At 38.1% G+C, this 18,828-nt stretch overlaps 1 protein-coding gene across 1 annotated transcript in view; it reads left to right on the top strand.

Moving 5' to 3' along the window:
* Positions 1 to 4,307: 4,307 nt before the first annotated feature.
* kirre (kin of irre) overlaps positions 4,308 to 18,828 on the top strand; it is a 66,226-nt gene continuing 51,705 nt past the window's right edge. Inside the window, exon 1 of the mRNA XM_089475652.1 lies at positions 4,308 to 5,306. The gene's annotated coding sequence lies outside the window, so the exon portion shown is untranslated. The remainder of the gene's footprint in view (positions 5,307 to 18,828) is intronic.

Consider the following 18,828-nt stretch of genomic DNA (forward strand, 5'->3'; position numbering starts at 1 on the left):
AATCTCAAGAAAAAACGGAAGTGCAAAGCGTTTCCGATTAGTTCCCTTATTTCTTTTGATTCTTTTTTGGAATTTGTATTTGACATTTTGTACAGTGGGTCAAGAATGGAAAGCAGACCAAATACTTGAGCTAAACATGCAGAATTTAATCAATATTATTTAAACCAAAATGAATAATAATAAATGGAAACATGCTCTTTAAAGAAATATTTTTTTTTTTTTTTTTAGGAATTTCATAATTTTACAACTGCAATGCTCGCTTGCATACACTTGCTCATTGATTTCGTGCCACTGTGCACGCTGATCTACAGCGGCGCTTGTTGCGTCAGCTGTCAACAGCGCAACAGCAAGAGCAACAACAATAACAGCATCTGTAGACGGGAACAACGGCAATCATAATACCGTTAAAGAGGCAGAACATAAACAAAAAGTAACAACAACAACAACTGCAGCAAGCGCAGAAGCGCCGCATCGTAAAATATGCCCAAAAACCAAATTAAACAAGTGATAGACGTTGATAATACCCTATGAGTGAATATAATGAAGTTTGCATTGATAGAAGCTTGTTTAAATATATTGTAATATTGTTAGGATAGTAAATATAAAAAATAAATATTAAATTATTACACATTAAATATGTTAAAAATATTCAAATAATATTAAGAGATGAGATATGGTGAAATAAATATTTTTTATTATTATTTTCTTTTTTTTCTTTAATTTATATATTAAAATAAATTTAATATTTAAAATTTACAATGCATTTGATATATGAAATCTATTTTAGCATATAAACTTAGCAAAAAATAAATAAAAAAATAATAAAAATAAAAAAAATAAAAAAATAATAATAATAATAATAATAATAATAATAATTAAACATATTCAATCGCTCAATATTTTAATTGTATAATATTATGTATATTTATATGTATAAAATTTATTTATAGATATCCATATTTATATGAATATGTAACATTGATATTTATTATATGTATGTACGTATATACATATATATAAATAATTGTATTTCTATATGAATATAAATAAATAAATAAATTGTTTTTTATTTAATTTTTTTTTTATTCACGCATATATATATATATACATATGTAGCTACTCATAAAATAATATACCCGCCCAGCACATTTAGGGAGCATACATTATTCTAGTTGAGAGCGTGCATTCACAAATTTTTGAAGTGCAGCAATTAGAGCACACGCTAACGATCTCACTCTCACTGCCTGCCTGCTAGCCTGCGCGCCCCCGCTCTCACACTTTCTCGCTCTTGCTCTCTCTCTCTCTCTCTGGAACGATCCAAAGAGACACGTTTCATTGGAAGCGACAGTCGCTGGCGGCTTTTGGCGCTTCCGTTGTGACAGCGCGCGCGGAAGCAGCCACCACGCAACGCTGTCATCAACTAAGCGTCGCCTCTCACTCTCCCTCTCCCACTCTCACTCGGCTGGCTTATCGCTTCGGCTCATTGGCAGTGCAAGCGTCTCGTGTTTCCGCCGAAGACAGCGTCAACCTTCGTCTCTTTGTGTCTGCGCGTTCGTCGCTCGTCAATGCTAGGCTGCTAAGTAAGTAATCCCAATCCCTGGAAAAATGCACATAAATTCCTATTAAGGCGCTGGACTGATCACACCAGCACACACGCACACATTCACACACACGCGGCACACACGTGTGCTGTGCATTCTGTTGGATTCATTCCCATTCATTCAATGCTTCATTGCTGTGGTAATTGCTTCCAAATGCTTAAATGCTTTCATTGTTGCTGTTGCTGCTGCTGCTGCCTCAATTTCAATCTGCGGCAGTTGCCTCGTCCGTCTGCCACTCAGTTTCAGTTTCTTTCAAGTTGTTCTTGTTGTTGCTGCATGTCCAACATGTGTCGTCGTCATTGATTTGTCGTTGATGGGCGGCTTCGGCTCAGCTCTTGCTGTCGGCCCAGGGAATATATGTGCATATGTGTGTGTGTGTGGTGTGTGTGGGAATGGGGGAATAGGAACATTGTGAAACGTCGCTGCTGCTGCGCTGCTTCTGATACTATTGACATTTGTCTGTCACAACGCCGCATCGGCATTCACATATGGAACGGGCATCTGGTGAGGCGACCCTCGTCGCTTTTAGGGGGCGTTGCTCATAAATTTTGTGTTGGCCCTCAAACAATTTGGGCATGAAAACAATTTGCACACGTTGAAGCCAGATGAACGGCAATTTCCAGTCTAACTAACTGGAAGTCACGGACTCTGGAGTCTGGAGGCTGGAGACTGGAAGCCGAAAGCTCATTTCAGTCTGCATTCTGGGCCACTCGAAGCGTTTTAATTATGAGGCGGCAACTGTTTGCCGTTGTTATTGTTATTGTTATTGCTGCTGCTGACTCTTCTTCAGTGTCGCTCTCCTCCCCTCCTCCTCCTCCTTCACTTCGTCATCCCACTTCTTGTTATTGTTTGCCTGCGTTCTTTGTGCTGCGTTTTCTTATTCTCGCTTCAGGTCTTATTATAATATCTCTCTGCTCCCTCTCTGTCTCCGTCTCTTTCTCTCTGGGCCAATTTTTGCATGCGCATTTTATTCAAATTTTTAACCTCATTCACATTCAGTAAATTTAACAGCAGCAACAACAACAGCAACAATGACGATCTCGTGTTGCATTGTCAATCGTTCCTCGAACCGATTTGAGGGCGTCTCTCCATGGGCCGCGTCACCGTTGTGTGAATCAGTCACTGGGCCAGTGAAACAATTTTTTTTTTTTTCGATGTTCAAGTGTGAATGATCACAGGGAGTCACGGTCATGGAATACAATGGGAACAGTTTTGCAAGTCTGGAAACTTTTATGAGTTGATCTAAACGAGTCACTGCCTTAGGGATCGCAGTGAAAGATCATGGGGAATCACAGTTATAAGGAGAACAGCAGTGAATGTGATCACAGAAACATTCTGGAAGCTTAAGTAGCTCTGGAAACCCCTATAAATTGATCTAAATGGATTGCGACCCAAGGGAATGCAGTGAATGATAACAGTGCAATGGGAACAGTTGTAAGTTGGGAACTCATATAAGATATGTAGTGACTGCTCAGAGCTGTGGGAATCGGATAAATCACAGAAGGTGTGAATGACCACAGCGAGACTAAGTGATATCACAGTTTATGACAGAAATGGAATCAGATTGATCACAGTGAAAAGTTTAACTCTGTTATTTTATTGACAATTTAAGAGTCTGTCCAGAAAAGTGCTCACAGCTATCACCTAAGCTGTGACCCAATTATTGCACATTCACAGTTTAGATGCACGCTACATAACTGTGAATATCCAAATAATCAATGTGTGAACAGTCACGCTTTAAATAGATAAAATGAAATAAATATAATAGTAATAAAATTAAAAATGTTGTATTTAATTTTAACATCAATTTTTGTTTAAATTATTGTATTATTATTTTTAGGTCTCTCTTAATTACAATTTACTGCCAGAGAAATTTGCATAATTAAATTGCATTTAATTGTAAAGAAGAAACTGTTCAAGTGGCCCTAATGAACTTAAGCTTGAGTCAGCTGTTCTCACTCGCCTTCCCTCTTGCACTGTGCCAGTTGCATTAACTGTTCCCATTCCCATATAACACTTTCGCAGCATGCGATCGACCATCGATGGCCACCTTCCTAGCCCGCTCTAGTTAAACTTCCAGCAGTGGATGTGGATCAGGAGAGTTGGAGCGGGAGGGGTAATAGCTGCTGTTGCTGTCACTTCGTTTGCTTCCGGCCGCTGTGACTGCGGCTGCTGCCGTCGCATCTGCTACCCACCAATCAAGAGCAAAGACGCGGGTGTGCTGAGCTAATTTATGCTTGTATATAATATCACTTAAGCCTGCCAGCGTTTGCTGTTGATATTTATAAAGTCGCGGCACTGTTAGGGCCAGTGCAGCGTATGTTATCCTTAACAGACGCCGCAGCGACTGCAAATAAGGCGCTGCCGCCGACAGCGCACAGCCGAGTGCGAGAGCACGACGAGAGCACAAGAGCTCACGAGGCCACGAAGACAACGACCTGAATTTCTAAAGGAATCGTTGTCGTTCGCCCGTTCGCCTTAGTACGCTCGTTTCGTTGCTGCGTCGCATCGTTACGCTTCGTGTACAATTTTTAGTACACACATGGAGAGCGACAATGCGACAGCAGCAGCAGCAGCAATAGCAGCAGAAGCAGCACCAGCACCAGCAGCACGCGACTGTGGCGTCCCACAGAGTTTGGCGCTGGGAACAGTTTTCCAGTTGGTGTATTGCAATGCGCTGCGCGTGCCATTCGTTGCTGTCGTTGGCTGTTAACGCTGGCAGCGCTGTCGCTGTCGACTGTCGCTGCCGCCAACGTTTGGCGTTGGACATGGCGAAGCGCGTGAAACAAGTTTTAGTACGTGTTCCGCCGTGTTAGCAAACAGTCGTTGCCCCAGCGCAAGCAACAAACGGACACTCTTTATCGCTCCATCCCGCTCGCACTGTGCCATCGTTCTCTCAGTGTGTGTGTGTGTGTGTGTGTGCGTACGTGCGTGTGTGCCAGTGTCAGCAGTGTGCGTGTAGGTAACCATGTCTGCGTGCGCGTCTGTGTGCGTGTGTACTGTTAACAACGCGCGGCATAAATAACGCACAACAAATAAACCGTTAAGCGACATCGCCTGATATGCATGCGAATATGAATATATATGAGATATGTGCAAACGGATTCCCATTTAATTTTCTATTTTTTATCAATTTTTTTTACTGTTATCCGTGGTGCAAATAACTAAAAGTTGCTAAAATTAAGAAATACAAAATACAAATAAATAAAATATTTACAAAAAAATTTTAAATAAATTGAAAAATACAAAAATAAATAAAAAATCATTTATATATACATATAAACCTAGTGCAATTCAAGTCAATTTTGTTTGGAATACCAACAAACATTTAAAAAATCTATATAATTTTTTTTGTTTGGTGCGTGTGTGTGTGCGTGTGCGTGTGTGTTTGTGCAGCTTCCTGTGCAACCGGTCCACAAGACACACAGCCGCAGCACCTGCAACTGCCACTGCGCCAAGATATTGCAAATCTCTGGAAAAAACAACAACAACAGCAACAACACAACAACAACAAGTTATAACTTCAAGGAAAACCCGTTTCCATACAAAACTCGAACACAACAAGCCGCTGGCCAGGCCCAAGGCCGCAACAACAACAACAACAACACTAAGCAGATTTTTTTTTTTTTGGTGCAATTTTTGTGTTGTTGTTGTTGCAAAGCTTTTCGCGGCGGCTGCTGCCCCATTGTGGACATTTTCTTTATGGTAAGTTGTTTATATATATATATTTAAGACAGACTTAAGTGCAAAGTGAAAAGAGTGCAGCAGTGTGAGATAGAGGCAGAGGGAGAGAGAGTGAGTGAGGGAGAGAGGGAGACAGGATGTGGGGAAGGCTTAGCCTGGCAGCGCAGCAAAGTATGCTACGATTTTAGCTGAAGCAAACCAAACCAAACGCACAAACACTCACACACACACACATACAAGCACTTACACACACACACTCACACACACACACGCAGTCATCTTTGCTCTTGGCCAATTGGCCAGCATTTAAGCCGCATTTGGCCAACACACATGCAATTTTAATGACATTTGCATTGAGCCGAGTTTGAACCAAAAGGGTTAACCAACCGCTTCTAACTGGAATTATTCCAATTGCATATTGATATAATGAGACCATAAGTGTTTGTCTCGCCTCCTCTCTCTCCCCCGCCCCCCTCCCCCTACCCCTCTCGCTCACTCGCTGTCAATTTGCATTGGCAATTAATTGTTTAGCTCAGTCGGCGTTTGGTGTTAATTTCAGCAGCGTTCCAATTGAATTGGGAAGCTGTTGATGGCAGTCAATTATCTAATTGGATTAGCTCGCAATTTGCTGCTAGTTGCAATCAAACGTTTTTCTGCTGTACATGCTAATTGGAGTCAGTTTTTGCGCTGTGAAGATAAGCAACATATTCTTCGCTACCAATAAGCAGCGCTGTCCAATTGGAATTATTGCAATCACAGTTAAATAATAAAAAGCAAACAAATTAAATTTGGAATCTTTGTTGATAATTGCTTAGAATATTTGTTAATTATTTTATAGGCAATATATAATCCAATTGGAAGAAAATAATATTTTAATTCAAGTTTAGGTTTGAGACTTATAAAAAATTCAAATTGAATTAAGCTTGGGGCTTATTAATTTGAATCCAACTGAAGAGATTACGATAATATTATACAATATTACAAATTTTAGCTACACTTACACAAAAAAAATAAAAATATTATATATATATACAATATTATTTATTTTTTGAGTCATAAGGTTTATTAGATTTGTTGCCGAATCCAATTGGATTATTATACTTTTATTTTATATAGAATATATATTATAAAAAGTGCATTCCACATGGATGCCAATTGGAATAATTGTAATAACAAATTCGTTTACACACATTTCACTCTGATAAGAAATGTTTGTTGTGGTAATGAAACTGATAAGAATAGTTTATAAATATTGCTTTGCACTCCAATTGGGAACATGCGTCTGTTAAGAAATGCATATACCAAATATTTGTTTAGTATCTCACATTGCAATCCAATTGGAATAATAATTCAACTAAATCATTGTTGAGTATTAATTAGAAATAATTTGATATATCCTTTCAATTTCAATTAAATCATAAGCTAAATTGTTGTTCCAATTAGACAAACGGGCTAAGCAGGCATTTTGGTAACAGTTATTACTGTTATAAAATGAAATTATGTCTAATTTAAGATGCTGTTCAAGCTAAAATTATTATCGTCATTTTTAACGGGAGAGTTGCTTGGTCCAATTAGCATTTGATATGTGCCGTTTGCAGTGAAGTTTGTAGAGTGTCTAATTGGAATCATTATCAATTTCCGTTCGTATGAGAATCAATTTTTTAGCAACATATTTGAACTTATCAGATTTCAGACAATTTGAGTCTAATCGGAATTTGAATTAGTATTTGGATGAACTTTATAAATGGCAACAAATGTTTTACTATTTCATATTTAGTAAGCAATAAGTTATTATTAAACGTCCAATTGGGAATAAATAATATATATAATTGGGAATAACTAAAGTCAACGCGGTTTTTACACATTTAAAATAATTGTCTTTTCCAACTTAATTTTCATAATCGAAATTGTATATAATATTTATAATTTTTATTTTATGTTTTTTTTTTTAAATTTTTTATTTATTTTTTATTTATTTTTTTTTTTTTTTTTTTTTGTTCTCTTCCAACTTAAAGCTCAATATGCATTAAAGTGGAATTTATACTGTCCCCCTCTCTCTGTCTCTCGCACTCCCTCATTAGAGAACACCAAAAAGCCAATTGGACTGTTCTGATTAGATAAAACAGTCCTTTCGTATACGTTTTCTTATAAGCTCTCAGATTTCTCCTTAAGCTTTTCATTTGAAACAAAATTCTTGCTAAATTGCAACTATTATCCTGTTTGGCTAATTGGTATCCAATTGGATTCGGTTTGCTTCTAATTTGATTTATACAAATAGGGCTGCTTAGTTACCGCTCCATCGGCGTCACTCTATCTCCCCATCTCCCTCCCTCTGCCCCGTATATCACGCTCTCTGTCAATCTCTCCAGCTCCCTCTCTCCCCCTGTCCTTTGATTCTCTCGATTCTCTTTTCGCAATCCGCTCAGACCACAACCATGGGGCGGTTGCACTACAAAATGGGCGTGGCTAAGCGCTAAATGCAAAAGTGCAAACCATCAGCAAAAAAAAGGGGAAAAACTAAATTTCGAAAAAATCCTTTTCCAATGCAACTGCAGCGAGCGAAATACTTCAGAATCGGATAGAAATGTAACTATATACATATAGATTTATAAATCTATATACATATATATATATCTAGACAGCAACTAGATGGATATTATATACATACATAACTAGTATGCTGTACGTATATATCCTATGCATAGCTGTTTCACATTTCTCTCTATAAGCAATGGGTTTCAGATGCACTGTTGTGGCTTTGTAAGCAACAGTTTTACATTTACAGTTCAGGAGCCACTGGGCATAGTTGTCGATCCTAGCCACAGTTTGTACGTCATTCATAGCATACAGTTTTGGGCGCATTGCATAGATAATTACAATTACCCGTTACAGTTTTGGATGCACTGCCTTGACAGTTAAGCATTGTTCCTTAATATATATATACAGTTTTAGATGCACTGCATAGTCAAATTGCATATTTACATATATTATATAGCGAAATTATGCCATTAACTCTGTGTGACTCCCCAACTGTCCGCCAATGCATGCCAAACGGCAGCAGTGCAGCTCAATGCATGTCAAACTGCAGCAGTGTAGCTGTAACTGCACAGGTAGAAAACTCTGCCCTCGAAAAATTTGCCAATCACTTGAGCCAAGTTTATGTTTTGTTTTGTTCCACATCGTCAATTGACTTGTCAACTGTGCAGTGCTGGCCAAACTGTGCGCCGCTAGCAGCAAACTTCAAACTTCAAAGGAAACACATTGAGCTTAATTAACGGCTGCAAACAGCCGCAGGGGGAGCGGAGGAGGGGAATGTGGAACACGCCACGAGCCCAATAACCATAAGAATATTCTAATAATCAACATAATGATGAGCATGATAATAATGATGATAGCAATGGTAATGATAATGCTAATAATAATAATGATAATAATAATAATAATAATAATGTGAAACGCGGCAAGAAAACTTTTCTAATCAAATTAACAGAGAATTTGAATCAGTTGCGTTTGACTGTCAGTTGTTGTTGTTGTTGTTGCTGTTGTTGTTGTTGTTGTTGTTGCTGTTGTTGTTGTTGTTGTTGTTGTTGGCAACTAAGGCAACAACAATAAGTGAAAATTATCAAAGTCAATTATGGAGCCACATAAACCAAGTGCCCAACAAGCAGCTAGCTCTAACACACACACACGCACACATGCACACACACACTCACATAGAGACAGTCGAGCAAAGCATAAATAATGCTCATCATTTGTTGCTATATTTGGCCAAGCAGCGCGAATGGCAAAACTTTTGCCATAGCCTCAACGATTTAAAGTGCGCGAGAGGGAATGAGACGACTGTATCTATGTGTGTGTGTGTGTGTGTGTGTGTGTGTGTGTGTGTGTGGCATGGCTGACCTTGGACTCCTTGCGATCTGTCGGGCGCTGAGCATCGCCATTTGCCGCTGGCATCATATTTATTTATATAAAAATACAAACGCAAAAAGTTCCTGCATAAAACTGAATTACCGGAAATTGGCCAAAAAGCAGCAACAACTACAACAGCAACAACAACATCAAAACGAAATGTAGGTGGCCAAAAAGTTTTATTTCTTCATTTTTTTACCTACTTTTCGCTCGTCTGTCCTGTGCCGCTCAATGCGCTCTCTTACCCTCTCTCTCTCTCTCTCTCGTTCGCTCACGCTCTCTCTTTGTCTGTGCCGCTCAATTGCGCTGCGCTCGCATAGGCTATATGCGTTTCCACAGGCAGCATGTGACGAATGTAAAAGCCGCTGAAATTCGTCAAATAAAAATAAAAAAAAAAATAAAAAAAAAACACATATGAATATGATCAATATAACAATTTCGGTTCAGCATATACACTTGGCATATTTCAGCCAGGGTATATGAGTTTTGACATTGCCAAATATTGGCATGTTCACTTCAATTTTTTTCTTTCAGTTTTTTAATATTTTTTGTTTGATTTTTGTTTGCTTGGTTTTTTGGTCTTCTTATTTTTATTTGGTTTTCGGGCGTAAGTAGAAAAACACAAACTGAAGGCGCCGCGTGTGAAGCAAATAAAAGGCAAGAAACTAGCGCAAAAAACTTTTGTCAAAGCAGACGCGCTGCACCGCACCAACGCCGCGTCGGGCCACCCCGCCCCTTCCCGGGCCATGCCAACTCAACGAACAACGACGACAGACATGCAGACTCGATGTGCGCGCGAGCGAGATGGCATTAGCATTGTGCTAAAATTGAAAAAGGAATGGCCGGGCAGGAGGAACGGGGGCTAAGAATGGCGGACACAACACAATGCAATGCTAACTAACGGTGCGAGCCTGAGCAAAAGGCGCATTAAAGCAGCGACAAAGAGCTAAACAAGTGAGTTAGGCGAGCGAGTGCGAGCGAGATGGCGCTAGCCAAAAGAGAGTTGAATGTATAAAAATAAAAACGAGAGCTGAAATAGAAAATGCCAGGCAGCTGGCAGTTGATTGTAAAGCGCAGCTACACTTGATGCCAGAACTTCTCTGCCAGCCCCCCGCGCGTCCCTCTCTCTCACTCTCTCTTCCTCTATGCCATTCCTTTATAGCTAGGTAAGCATTGCTTTAGTTGAGGGCCAGCCTCAATGGCAGGCAGGCTGGCAGGCAGCAGGCAGAACGTGCAAGTGGGAGGGAGAGGGGCAGCTTGGTTGCTTGTCTGCCATAAAATGTCTATTTCTTAAATTTTTAGGACAAAATGTTTGTGCTGACAATTTAGTGAAGAAATTTTTTATTAAATTGATGTACAATATTTGAGCATGTGTAAATTATGGATATCAAAATAAATGTGTAGAGCTATAAATATGATGTAAATATTTCATATTTCTTTATTTATTTACTTATTAAACACATTTGTATATATTGTGTTTGATAATTTATATATTCTTTACAATTTCTAAATTATATTTTATGCTTTACGCTTTTTGTTTTATTTTATATTTTGTATTTTATGTTTTATATTTTTTATTATTATATTTTACATTTTATATTTTATATTTTATAATTTATACTTTATATTTTATATTTTATATTTTATATTTTATATTTTATATTTTATATTTTATATTTTATATTTTATATTTTATATTTTATATTTTATATTTTATATTTTATATTTTATATTGTGTAATCTATAATTTATATGTTATATTTTGTCTTATATATTTACCTATTTTAACTAATTGGCTCTTGGTCCCTCACTCTCCCTCTCTCCGTCCCTCTCTGACCTGGTCAACTACTGTTCGATGCTCTAAGCAACTAAATTTCCGCAAGCTCAAAAATTTCAGTTCTAAGCTGCGCACTTGAGTGCAAAAAGTTGAGCCGCGCTAAAGTCGCAAATCTTGAGATATACTTAAAGATATGTATATACATATATATATATATATTTAAGGACCATGGCGTATGCTATAAGAGAGTTGCCACACCCACCGCCCGTCCTCCAACTCGAGTTGACATTTTTTTTTTTTTTTAGTTGCAGCTGAAGCAGACAAAGTCCCTCGTTGCAGGCTGACCAAAACTTTCGCCTCTGACTTGACTTTGGCTAACTATATACACATGTATATAGCGCCTATATGTCGCTAACTATATCTAAATATATATATGTACACATTGTGGTGTAGGTCGGTTGCTCTGCAGCAAGTTTGCCGCTGCATAGGCGCGTTGGCCATATAAACAATGTGAAGCCAAGCAAAGCGAAACAGCAACAACAACACAACGACGAAACTTTTCTAATCTAAAAAAGCACAAAGCCAAACACAAATGACAAAAACAAAAAAGCAACGGGAGAGCGGAAGAGAGCGAACGAGATAGCACACAAAGCCAGTAAAAAAATATTTAAAATTATCCCATTAAAATTTCATGTCAATTTCAAAACAAAAATATTAAAGAGCAAAATAAATGAAAAGCAATTAAGAGCAACAAACCGACTGCAGAATACCTTAACAACAATCAAATATAATCGAAATATAACAAAATCATTATAACCTTATTTCCTACTTTCAATGGATTCAGGGTACAAAAGGCTTTTGCTTTAATATTGCATTTTTATATCATATTTATGGGATTGACTAACATTAAAAACAAAATTCTATAAAACGGAATTGAATTGTAATTTTTTGTATTTATTTTTTTAGAAATAATATATTTAAAAAGTAAAATATTTTAAAGGATGTAATTAAGTAATTAAAAAGTAATTTAGCTAAACAAATATTATCTTAAACAAAATACTTTATTGTAAAAATATGTAAATATAAAATTAAGGGATATATTATTATTATTATTTTTAATTTTATGTAAAGAAATATTTTATTATATATATTTATTTCATTATTATTATTAATTATTACATATATTTAGCTTAAAGAAATATAAAAAAAAGTGTTTCTAGATTTATGGTCCAATTGAGAAGAGTTAAGGCTCAGTAGATTGTTTAAGATTCTCTAAGAATATCTATATGAGGGGTGCTCAAAAAATTTTGCAACCTTTGTATGTTTATTGAATATATTTGAAAAATTATTTATTCATTAATGCTTATCATATTACAGTCGAGTCTCGATAATTAAAAAACCTGAAAAAAAATTCGTTCTCAATAATTCTTGATAATTTTAATTTCTGTTTACATCGAAAAAAAAATAAATAAATAAATAAAATCGGATTCCCTTGCAGTTTCGAATAATCGGATTTGAGAATGTCATATTTGGTGGTCTTCAAAGTAATTTCAATTTGATATAGTACACCTATCTGATATATACATCTATTATCAACATTTACGTAGCATATATAACATAATTCAATTGGATGAAGTTCCCAACTTTGTAGGATCTGTGACATCTATCCTTGAGATCTACTTGAACCACTTACATTTCGCTCATCAGCTGCTCAACGGTTTACACATACACTATATACCTTATATTTATATACAAATTGAATTTATTCGCAATTGCTCCGCCACAGTTTGTTACATAGTTCCTTAACCAAGCCCATGCACCCTCGTAAAAAACAGTTAAATTGCTTAAGAAAAATGCCCGCTGAGAGCGGCAACAATAACAAATGAGTTTAGCGTTCGTTCGTGTTGGATGGGGAGAGCCGTGGGGCGCCCACACTTGGCTAGTTAGCAAAGCAGGTGTCAAGTAGCAAAAGGTGTGTAAATACGCATACATCAGAGCAAACACTCAGGTGTGTGTAAGTGAGTGTGTGTGTGTGTAAGTGTGTGTAAGTGTATGCGGGTGCAAATCAGTTGGGAATGCAAAATTATAGCACACTTTCTGACATGTGTGAAGGCATACAGGTATGTGTGTGAGTGTGTTTGTGTTTATGCTTAAGAAAGTTAACACACATCTCTCTCTCTCTTTCCCTCTCTCCCTCTCTTTTGGTTACTTTGTTGGCTGTGGTGTCCAAGCCCTTTTGATTGATTATTATGCTAAGTGTTTATGCATTTGATAGATGGAAATGGGTATATACAGATACATATACCTATATATACCTATATAGACATATATACATATATGCTCTATATATAGCATATGTGGGGCTTTCGTTGACTGCAATTAGCTGCTAATGAATCAGCTGAAACAAAATCAGATATCAAGTTGAGCTTGTGCCAATGCGTTAATCATGTTTGTTTCCCATGGGAAAACAGCTATACAACTCAAGTGGACAACAAAGGAAATGAATGTATGTAAGAATCGATTGTTTATGTATTGTATATATAGATTTTAATACTATGTATAGCTTGGCTTTATAAAGCCTTAACTCAATGCAAATATCAATTCAGATTAAGTATTTAACTTGCTGAAAGAGGCGTAATAGACGCCCTTTCAAGTCTCTAGCTCTTATGTCTTCTGAGGTCTACGCGTTCAAACATAGGGACAGACGAATAGACGGACAGAAGGAGAGATGGGCAGACGGACACAGCTAAATCAACTCAGTTTGTCGCCCTGATCAAGAATATATATATTTTTCGGGGTCTGCCACGCCTCCTTCTGTCTGCTACATAAATACTATGATATAATATGATTTCCCATTTTCAATAGATTCAGGGTATAAATTCGATGCTTAAACAGGCTGCCCCAGTTTCTGTCCGTTCGTATCAGCTGCTTGAATTAGAGCTCAGTTTATTGGTTTACTAATTTTTATTTTATAGTAATTATAATACATAATTAATAAAGTAAAAATAATTAGGTATGTGAAGATAATCATAGAATCAATATCAATTCCCTTCAGTTCTATACTGCCGACTTTTACCTAAACGACTCGAAGGCATTCCGAATGTGGTTTGGCCCACTAACGAAAAAACGTCGCGTCGGTGAGTTTCCAGCGAAATATACCGCAATTACATTAATACGTTCGACTTTTTTTCTAACGTACTTGCGAACGATTCCTGGAACTGTCAGTCGGAACAGCTGCCAGTTATTGGTAACACGTCAAGTGTCTCAAGTTCTTAATCGAAACTAATCGATAATTTGAATTTTTGGCGCAGCTCTTATATCATAATTAGCTAGAGACTTGATGTTTACCATGATGATGATGAACTAGCTCGTCGAACTAAATGCTCTTTGCATGATTTATATGAACTAGTTCTTTTAAGACTTATGAAAGTCTTGAAGCTTTTCCTTTGACAGTCAACAACATTGTGTTGCATTGTTGTTTATAGTTTTTCTGTTTGAATATGCTTGCCGCGTTTATAATCGCGTGCAAAACGCGCTCGCGCTTTTTTTTTTTTGCAACGTTTTCTTTTGCTGTGAAGTTCACTTTGCATTTACCATAAAATGAAGTAGCTGTAGTGGTTGTTGCTGCTTCGTCAGTTGAAGCATAGTGCCCCGCCCACTTTGACTACACCCTCCCCCCTCCCCCCTCCCCACCATCGACGCATTGTTTCTGCCTTCAATGGAGCAGCTAAGGAGCAGCCAAATTTCGAGGCATTGTGCATTGATGTGTGACCTATGAACTGACCCATCAAGTACCCTCCACATACCCCTACTCCGCTCTGCTCATGGCAAAGGCTGCCCCTCCCCCTCCCCCACCCCCATTGCCCCTCTGCCTTTTGGTCATATCGCATCGTCTGCTTTTCTTTGTGCTGCGCATTCGAATGACCTGCTCAATGTGTTACGCCCACCGCCCACCACACACACTCGCGTACTACTTAATAATTCAATTCATAGGCCCAGTCACGGGCTGAGCGTCGCATTCGCATTCGCAGTCGCAGTCACGAATACCAAATTTTCGTTCACATCCTGAGCTGAGGACACAGACTCCGGACAACGGCTCCGCCTACGCCTCCGCCTCCACTGCCGCCCCTTTTGAGCTGAAGCGCAGGAAGCGCGCAGCAACAGCTCGGCCATTTCACCTGAGTGCCGCAGCCAAGGAAGCAAACAGAGAAAGCGCAAAATAAAGAAGATGAAGAAGAAGCAGAAGCAGAAGCAGACGCAAAAGCGAAGCAACGCAGAGAAATCCACAACAAAAATTGAGCAAAATATTTGTTGACTTTTATGGTGTTGTTTTTTTTTTTTTTTTTGTTTTTCGTTTTTACTTTTATTTTTATTTTTGTTTCTTATTTTTTTATTTCCATTTCTTTTTCTTTTTATTTTTTATTTGATTTTTTTTTATTTTTATTTCTGCTGTTTGCCTTCATTTGCATATAAAATTTTTATGTTGCGCCCGAAAGCGTTTATTTGCTTTGGCTTTGGCCAACAGACGAGCTGCAGCCGCTATCAGCGAGCGTCCTCAACAAACGGCCCCAACTACCGCGCCACTAGCACCACCCGCACCACCCGCACCACCCGCACCACTCGCACCACTGGCCCCGCTCGACTCGGACTTGCCACATTCATTTTGCGGTCATGTCTAATACAAATAAACGTGCCACACACACACACTTACACATTTACACACACACACACACACACACATACTAGATAGTCATAGATGGAGCGTAGTTAGGGCCACGTTTGATGCGGGCCTGCGACTCCATTTTGTTGTTTTTGTTTTTTTCCTGTTGGCCCGGCTCATGTTTTATTTTGCGCACATTATGGCAAATCATTTCATTTGATGTGAACAGCACGAAACTAAACAGAAACTCACGAAAAAGAGAGAAAGCACACACACTCACACACATACAGTCACACACACACTCACTCACATGGGTAAATAGAATAGCAACAAAGTAAACACAAACAAATAAAATCGTTAATGTCGGTCGGCAAACAGATCCGAACTATTAGATCATTTGTATTAAGACAAATGTGAATTGGGAAATGGCAACAATGCAATGGAACAGGGGGCAGATCTATCGGGAAACGATACAATGATCCAGATATAGGCTAGGAATTACTCATGCTCTCCCGCTCTAACTGCACTTCTCTGGCTCTAGCTCTTCATCTGCTTTTATAACTTACTGTCTACTTTTCTTTCTATCTTTAACTCTCTCTCTCTCTCTCTCTCTTTCTCTCTCTATCTCCCTGCCTCTTTCTCTCTCACTGTTTAACTCTACTTCTAACTCGCTGCAAACTTTTCATTTCCCTTCCATTTTCATTCTCAATATCTTCGGCTAAATCTTTCTCATTCTAGCTTTCGCTCTTTCATTCTAGATCTCTCCCTTTCTCTCATTATATATATAATTCTTCTTTATTTCTTACTCTCGCACTCTCTCACTCTTGCATTAATTCTCTCACTCCCTCTCATTTTTTCTTCTTCTATCTTTATCTCTCTCTTTCTGTCTTTCTCTCCCTCTCTCTCTCTCTCTCTCTCTCCTTTCCTTTCTCTCTCTCCTTCTGTGTCTCATATGCTCTCTCTCTCTCTCTCTCACTCTATTTTTTACTGTATCACTCAGTCTCTCTAACTCTCTCCCTCTTAATGTCTCTCTCTCTCTCTCTCTCTCACTTTCTCTTCCTTCTCTCTTCTATCTCTTTTCCCTCCACTCTTCTCCTACATTTTTGTTTTTGCTCTCATTGCTGCTGCTTTTGTCAATCACCAACAACCGCTTAATACAATTTATGAGAATCGCATCGAAAGGCATTACTCACTAAGCTATTTCTTCCAGCTCTGTGTCAATCCATCACAATTTTTTGTTTGTTTATTTTATCTCTTCGCATTCTTCAAGCACTTCAAACACATCGCCCAAGCAAATACTTGTCAATGCCAAAGCTTTGATATTTTCTTATTATTTTATCTTAATAAATGCCAAACTCTGTCACTGCTGCTGCGGCTCCTGCAGCTGCTGCTGCTGCTGATGCTGCTGCTGCTGTAATTAGTCACTGGCCGCCCGCCCGGGCGCATGCAGTCCTCTAATTGGCTTATCAAAAAGTGTTGCATACTTTCTGGCGCCCGCAGCTTGACGAGCGTAAGTTGGTGAGTGAGCGTGTGTGCGAATGTGTGTGTGTATGTGAGCCGCAAATCAATTTGCATGTGCACACAGCTTAACTAAGCCGCAACCAGCCACGCCCACCCGGCCGGCAGCAGAGTCGCCGCACCTAAGCCATCAAAAAAGCGGGAAATTTGGTTTTACAACGTTAAGCAAATTAAATTTTTTTGTTGGCCAAAAATTGTTAAATGCTGCACACACACACACACACACAGACAGAGCCACACAGGCATACAGGCACATACGCAAACATACACACACGCACACACACACACACTTAGGCATGTTAATTTAGTTATGCTTAAGTATTAAAAAGAGATTTTTGAGCTCATTGAGTCAAAAAAGTTTGGCGAGGCCACAGCTTAAAAACTTTTACACACAGCTAAAGCAACTAAGCGAGCGAGCTAGATAGAGCGAGAGAGAAAGAGAGAGAGAGAGCTGATGAGAGTGTCTGACAGGCAGCTAGCGCCAAACTATTTGGGAAATTTGTTTTAAGTTTGATTAAAATTATAACAAGCAGCCAAGGAACTTAAAACAGTTCGCTCTAGCTAAATTTCTCCCTCTACATCTACCTCACTCTCACTCTATCTCTCTCTCTCTCTCTCTCTCTTTCTGGTTCCCTTGTCTGCTGGCAAATTAGTTGGCCAAGTCTTTTGGCATTGAAATACGTAAAATTTGTCAGTTGTCAGACAGAATCTAACTGAGCCCAGCGTCCCACTATGTCAGCCAAGCACACATGTAATCGCTCATTCATTCATTCACTCATTCATTCATTCTTTACCACTTCTCTTATTTATACCTTCACTCTTTGTCGAGCGCTTGCGGTGCGGGCTAAGCTTGATTTTAAATCAATTTAAGCGTTTACAGACAGTTGAACCTTTTGTCCCCAACATTATCAAATACACACACACATACACACACGCACACCCGCAGTATGTGCGCTCGTTTAGTTTTTGTTGTCGTGGAAACTGCTAAAAATCTATAGAATTTTCTCTTTTGCTGCCACATCAGCTGCAGAGCTGCTTAAATTTGCTTGAATACTAAGAAAATTAGTAATCGATTATTATCGATTTTTTACTTAAATTGCCAAATTTAGCTTAAAACTTAAGCCAATTGTGTCTAAAACTATTATTCACAATAAATATGCCATTACTTTAATACTAGGATAATATAGCATGCTCTATCGACTTATCGATTATTTTTTGGGAGTTATTTCAAAAAATCAAAAGTCTATTAATTCAAGTAACAATCCATAGACGTACTGCCAGCGAAATATTGAACTTTGCGTTTGAAGAGTTATACTATTTTATGGATTGATCGATATATATCGATATGTATTGATATAGAGTTTTGGCCAAGAAGTGATATGCATTGATGACTGTTTCCTTCTTGTCAAATATGCGCTGCGCTGCGTTGCCTTTTAAATAGTTGCAATTAAATTTCCTTGAAAGTGTAATGACTATTTACCGATATATATCGATATATGTATCAGACAGTTGAAAAGTAAAAATCTATGTGGCCTCCAAATTGTATGCTCTGAAAAACGGTCCTGTCCGATAAATATCGATAAGTACTTCTCAAGATCTCAACACTAAATTACTAAAGTAAGTAAAAACAAAAAAAAAATTAAAATTAAAAATAAAATTAACAAAAAATAAATGAAAAC

This window comes from Drosophila arizonae, chromosome X (genome assembly GCF_054131065.1).
Source record: "Drosophila arizonae isolate 15081-1271.41 chromosome X, UAZ_ARI_1.0, whole genome shotgun sequence".
NCBI lineage: Eukaryota > Metazoa > Arthropoda > Insecta > Diptera > Drosophilidae > Drosophila > Drosophila arizonae.